The sequence below is a fragment of the Benincasa hispida genome, chromosome 4 (assembly GCF_009727055.1).
Source record: "Benincasa hispida cultivar B227 chromosome 4, ASM972705v1, whole genome shotgun sequence".
In the NCBI taxonomy this organism is placed as follows: domain Eukaryota; kingdom Viridiplantae; phylum Streptophyta; class Magnoliopsida; order Cucurbitales; family Cucurbitaceae; genus Benincasa; species Benincasa hispida.
In genome coordinates, this window is record NC_052352.1 from 13,217,123 (window position 1) to 13,224,375 (window position 7,253).

The 7,253-nt window shown below is 28.8% G+C and overlaps 1 long non-coding RNA gene across 1 annotated transcript; it reads right to left on the reverse strand.

The window, feature by feature from the left end:
- Window positions 1–411: 411 nt before the first annotated feature.
- Window positions 412–1,093, reverse strand: LOC120075288. Its single transcript, XR_005481276.1, has 3 exons — window positions 979–1,093; window positions 831–904; window positions 412–521 (listed from the first exon to the last, which is right to left on the reverse strand). It is a non-coding gene; the product is annotated as an uncharacterized LOC120075288 (long non-coding RNA).
- Between the last annotated feature and the right edge of the window lie 6,160 nt (window positions 1,094–7,253).

Consider the following 7,253-nt stretch of genomic DNA (forward strand, 5'->3'; position numbering starts at 1 on the left):
ACTACGAAAAACGTTAAATGAGGTTTATATTATAGACCATAGTTAACCTTAGTCATGGTTTATAGTTGTATACGCCACGATTCACATCACTCATTTAACCATGATTTTTATTGATAAACCACACTTATATCAACCAATACCAGTATTATTCACCATGGTTAATGTAGATCGATAACATATGACATTTCATGTGGCTTTTTAACAATAGGCTTCACTTGAAGTATACTGTAGTTTATACAATAATGGACCACAGTCACATTGTGAATATTTTTTTTATAAAATTACAATTAATTAAAATATTAATTAATATAAAGCTTCCACTCATTAAAATATAGATTTTATAAACTACAAATCATCCATAAAAGATACATAAAAACATTAACGTTCAAATGTAATACAAATTAATTTAGTCACAAATTAAAATTACTGGACATCATTTTTGTACAACTATATATTGTTGTAGATGTTGTCCCTATTCATTGCGAACTTTATCAACCTCTTCTTGGAAATATGTCTTCTTTCTAATAAATTATAAAAAAAAAGAGGAAAAAAATTATTCGTGTGTATGCATGATATACAATTATATTCGTGTGTGTATGCATTATATACATAAACAAATGAGTATTAAACAACTCGTACCATACCAGCTCCTTAAGAGAATTGATTTGATGATCCATCATAATATCCCTTATATATTTCATTACATAATATTCACATTCTACAAATCCAGGTTGACAAGGGCTCTATATAAATAATAAGCATTAAAATATGAACAAATATAGATTTATGACTTAACTGTATCAATATAATGAAAAAAATTTACTACTTACTTTAATAGAAGAATTCCAAATAATTCCTTTTCCTTCCTTTCAATTTCACTTCTGATCTAAATATCTTTATGGCCCTATATTAAAAATCAAACTAATTCACACATTATGGACCTATGTATATATAATAACAAAAAGTTAAACTACTTACATGTTTACAAGACTTTTAACTTCATCACGAGTAGCCTTTGGAATTGAGTCTAAGAAATATGTAGCATCCCCTATAAATCTATCACAACAAGTATCAAATGATACCTACAATCAACAATATATATATATATATATATATATACAAACTAAAAAGTTATTTATTATTATATAATATAAATGAAATAAATAAAATGATCTACATACCCAACATTTATTGGAATCATGGCCCATTGCTTAGATTTTACATCAAGTAACCTAGATGCTAATACACGAGCATGGTTTTCTAATGTTCCAATGCTGCTACCAAGTAAGCTCGGGTTTACAAATATAATTTATATAAATACCTGCAAAAAAACATTCATATTAGTTAAAAAAAAACATAAACTAATCTTTTAATCATACATTCATATAAATATATTCTCATTAATTAAAAAAATTAAATTTACCCCATATAAAGTATGATGTTGCTAACTGCAATTTCGACCATCATGCAAAAATGAAAGATATCGTCATCCATAATGAAAAAATCCAGTCTCACTCCAAATACATCTTTTGACAATTGCACCTTTATTGAACCACCAGGAATCTCTAATTTTGCATACTTAAATAATGGTCTTAATGATTCCGGTAAGGTTGATAATTCAATGTCAAAAGATACACTTTTCTCTTTGGGATGAGACAACTATCACACAAAAAAGAAAAAAAAATCATATACGTAAAGTTAACTTCTTCTAACATCAAAATAATTAAGTTTAAATATTTACCTTAACAGCCTTTGCATAGATAACAAACTCACGAGGCCATGCAACTTCGTATCCAACTACATCTTCGACTCCTACAACTTTTTCATCAATTGGATATGGTAACAAATGGTTTTTCGTCGTTGCCAATTCTATTATAACTTTGACAATATCTCCTTCAGTTGGCATGTCATGTAGTATTTCATTTGGATCGTTTGTCTCATACACAAAAGTCGATGCTACTATCATCATGTCACTATTTACAGCTAAGTCACGTGGTTTTCTCTATACATGAAAAACATTCATTAGAAATATACATATAATATATTAAAATAATAATTTATAAAATACCTTTATCAAATGTCTTTTTTCTTGTGTTGCTTCTTTCTTAATTGGTTGTGGGGAAATACATCTTCTAGATATGGGGGTTTATGTTTTGGACTTTTGATTATCTTTAAACATCTTGAGCTGGTCCTCTGCTATTCTCAATTTTGCTTCAAGGATTGCGTTCACTTATTTCAAACGATGACATGTTTTGTCGGCTTCAATCTTCTAAAAAACTAGACGTTGGTGTTCATCAAAACTTACATTATTGGTAGGATTTTGGAAATAAGCACATGGAAAACGTACTCCCCCAAAGCTCTCACTCGTCCACTATGTTCATCTGTCCCTAAAGCTTGAGTTAACACATCATTTGATGATGGAATTACATTGGTTTTTGTAGAGGATTGCGAAAGTGTTTCCTACAAAAGAAAGTAATATATATATATATATATACTCAATATCTAATTATATCATTACGAACACAATAATATCAATACTTACAATTTTTTTTACCATTTCTACAATTTTATTATTTAAGAATTCTACTTTCTTGTTCTTCCGAGCTAATATCCAGAAATCTGATCTATCCATGTTTTCTATATTTACTCATTCTCTTTTCTACAATAAATAACTAGCATTAGCTTATGTATGAACATATTAAAGGTAAAAAAATTATATCACTCTTACCAATTCTTTAGTCATATTTGCATAACCTTTACGCGACATTCGATGGCTATAATCATATTTTGATATTTCACATTGTTTTTCACGTTCATTCTACAAATTCTCATATACTTGATAATATAAATAAAATCATCATAACTGGATGAAGTAAAACTCTATATATTGTCAAAAGAAAGAAAATTATACCTGAAACTCTTTGCTTAATCTGGAATCAACAAAACTGTCTTAATCATTTTTATGGATGAAGGAATAAAGTTTTGGTGGATGTTTAAGACATTCCAAGCTATTGATATTTGAATAGATATAATTTCATGACAATTTATATTTGAATTGACACCATTTTTTAGATGCTGAAGTCATTTTTTTTTTCCTTGAGATGCCATCCAAAACAAAAATCGCCTGCAAAAGATGATATATATATATATATATATATTAGATATTATACGCTAATTAAATAAATAATATTTATTTATCTTAATATGAAACTATATTACCTGAATCAACTCAAAAACTTTATTCTTTAGTTTAAGCGGAATGCAATGCCAATCTTTAAATGTAATAAGGATGTGATTATGTACAAAAGACCCTATTTGGCTTTGCATTTGTGTTGCATTTTCTCCAATGGGTTGTCCTTTAGCATTAGACTGAACGACTAAACGTTCATCGGTTGAACGAATATGAATCAACTTGCACATAACAGTTGGTCCTCTCGTTTTTCTTTTTGAAGGCACATCATTAGACTGAGTTGATAAGAGAACTTTATCACTATCATCATTAGTTTGCGCTATGATGAACTACGAAATTATAAACATAAAAAAATGAAAAAAAAATCCATTAGTACATTATACAATAATGCACAAGATATAATAAAATCAAGAAACTAATAGTTAAGTACCTTCATTTAAATCATTACTCAATCCATATTCCATTACAATCAGTTTAAAGATATGACATCTCATCATCATCAACATCATCAAATGAATCAATAACAAAAGGCATAGAATTTGAAATTCATCTATAAGTAGTATTGTATCTCCTAATTCATCATTATCGTCAAAATCAGCATATTCCTTTGAAGAAGTTCTAAATACTACATACCATTCTGAATCAATAGAGTATTCTACATAAAAAAACTTGTTTAGCTTGAGTAGCCATAACAAAAATATCACACTTATGACCAATTCAATTTAGATTAACCAAGATAAATCCAAGATTGTCGACTTTTACACTATTTTTACTCTCAACTCAATCACATAAAAACACTGGAATAGAAATCATATTATAATTTAACTCCCAAATCTCCTTTATAATCTCATAAAATGACATATTAGTAGTAATCAGATTCTTATCTTTAGCACTGGAGATTTGCATTGTTCTAGCCACTAATATAACTCCTCTATTTTGAATAGAGCGCATATCTTCTTTATTCTTTGTATGATAGCGAACTCCATCAATTGTATAACTTTCATATGTAGTTACTTCAACATGAGGACCATGTACAAGCCACCTTACAACATTTGAAATGTGATGTTTATTACTTTCTAACTCAAAAGCAACCTGAAAGAATTACATATATGCAATATATTTTTAGTAGTGATTTAATTTTTAAAGTACAAAGGAGTTTTTTTTGTAATATATGCACAAATATCATCTTGTTTAACCATGTGATGAATGTTTTATGATGTTCTTCTTGGAGCCATTTGGAATTTTTGGCCTTTGATGAATTTTTGGCCTTTGATGAATTTTTGGTCTTCAATGTGAGCATCGACTGCAATAAAGTGTACATATTATCAATTGCTAAAGAAAAAGTATAGAATATTTAAAGTATAATATAATTTACTTACTCGATATACGGCAATAGTCAGATGTATTTTTCAATACATAACGACAAGTCTACTTTTTTCAAGATTAAGAAACGATCTACATCCTATTGGTTTTCCAACATTTGACATTTTATTTTGTTTGTATTCTCCAAAACAAATCAGTTCTACTCCTAATAAAAAAATCGGCACAAAAATCTATATCTTCTTCCACAATATAGCTTTCAGTCATACACCCTTCAGGTCGATGTGTGTTTCTAACATATCCTTCAATATTTTCATATGACGTTCAAAAGGATACATCTATCGTAAATACACAAGCCCACATAATTTAACTTCTCTAACAAGATGAACTGTGAGATGAACCATTATTGTAAAAAATGATGGAGGAAAATATTTCTCCAACAAACATAATGTATTAACAATATCATTTTATAATGCATCCAACTGAGGTGCTGAGAAGAATTTGTAGCATATTTTGTTAAAAATAAACACAACCGAGTGATTGCATATCTCACGTGCTTTGACAGAACTAAACATATAGCAACAGGTATTAATTGTTGCATGAGTACATGAAAATCATGAGTTTTAAATCCCACGAGCTTCAAGTCTTTAACTGATACAAGATTTCTGATATTAGAAGAGCAACTTTCTGGAACTTTAACTTCACTTAGTGTTGTGCACACTAGACGTTTTTCCTCTCTTGATAATGTGTAACATGCAGGAGGAATGCAAATGCTCTTTTGTCCAACTTTAGTGCTAGTTTTGGCCGAATACCTAAATCTCATCTTGTTGCTAATCCATCTTTTATTTTTCCAGGCATATCAAGGAGTGTGCCTATAATATTCATACACACATTTTTCCCAATATGCATAACATCTAAACAATGTCTGACATAAAGTTTTTTCCAATATTAAAGGTCAAAGAATATTGACCTTTTATTCCAACATGTTTTAGACATCTTAATTGAATTTCGTGGGACATTTTTCTTCCCATTTTGATATAAAACATCATGTGTTTTGCTAAAAATTTCTTCTCCATTATTCGGTTGAGGTGCAACACTAAATTCTTGAAATCCATTGAACGCCTTTTTTTGTTTTCAGTATGGATGATATCGATCTAAGAATCGTCGATGTCCAAGATAAAACATTTTTTTTTCATGCTTTAAATAAATTGAACATGTATTTTTTGCACATATCAGACATGCACAATAACCTTTTGTGCTACAACCACTCAAATTTCTATAAGCGGAAAAATCATTAATTGTCCACAATATTATTGCGTTTAAGACAAATACTTCATCACGATAAGAATCATAACATTCAACTTATTTTTTCCAAAGCAATTTCAAATCATCGATTAGTGGAGCCAAAAAGATATCAATGTCATTACCTGGTTGATTTGGTCCAGAAATCAACATAGTTAACATCATAAACTTTCTTCTCACACATAACCATGTGGGAGAATATTGTATATTACCATTATCACTGACCAACAACTATACTTACTACTCATGTCTCTATGTGAATTTATCTCATTTGTTGATAAAGCAAGACAGAGGTTTCGTGATTCCTTACCAAAGTCGGGCCATAAATAATCAACTAATTTCCATGAAGGTGAATTGATTGGATGACGTAACAAATCATCATTTTCTTTTTCATTAGCATGCCAAGTTAATCTCTTAGCATATTCATAATTTCTAAACATTCTTTTGAAACAAGGAATTGGATGAAAGTACCATAGAACTTTGGCAGGAACCCTAATTTTCTATTCATTTGAATTTCTACGTAGTTTCCATCTTGACTCTCCACATACTGGACATTTATTCATGTTTATATATTCTTTTCTATATAGACAGACAACAATCATTAGGGCATGCATGAATCTTCTCATATTTCATTCCTAATGCACATAATATCTTCTTTGCTTCATACATTGATCGAGGAAGTACATTCTTCTCTGGTAATATCTCATTTCAAGACTTAACAAATCTGAGAAACTTAAGTTGTTCTACTCATACTTAATTTTTAAGTTGTACAACTTCACTAATGCTGATAATTTAATAAAGTTTTTACAATCATCATTAGCTTCTCAACATTGTTAAATAAAGTTTCAAAACTTTATGTGAAATTAGAAAAATCTTCTTGCGCTGCCTGTACCATTTCAATTATCTCATTAATTATAAATTCTTCATCTTTTTTTAATGAGTTGAGATTCTTTGTGCTATCCTCATATGACTTCTAAGGAAGCACTTCACTATGCCAAAATCATGTAGAATAACTCAAATCCATTCCATTAACAATCAAATGATTTCTAATTTCTTTTCCATCATGCATATCAATATTTCCACATTTTAGACATGGGCAACGAATTTTAGATGAACCATCCGTATTACTTAAAGCAAATTCTACAAACTTTTTCACACCTAAATCATATTCTTTTACCAATCTATTTTTTCTCATACATGATTTATCCATGTTGAAAAAAATATACGGTATCTACCAAAAAGTTATTATAAAATAATTCAAATATTTACATTGTTATAATTCTATCAAAATGTATATTCTAGTCATATCGGTCATAACCAAAGCTAAATAAAGAATTGATCAAATCAAATAGAGTTTTCATAATAATATGTTGATAATGACATGGATTGTATATATATTCAAACATCATAGGTAAGAAAAATAGTTATTCATAATAATACA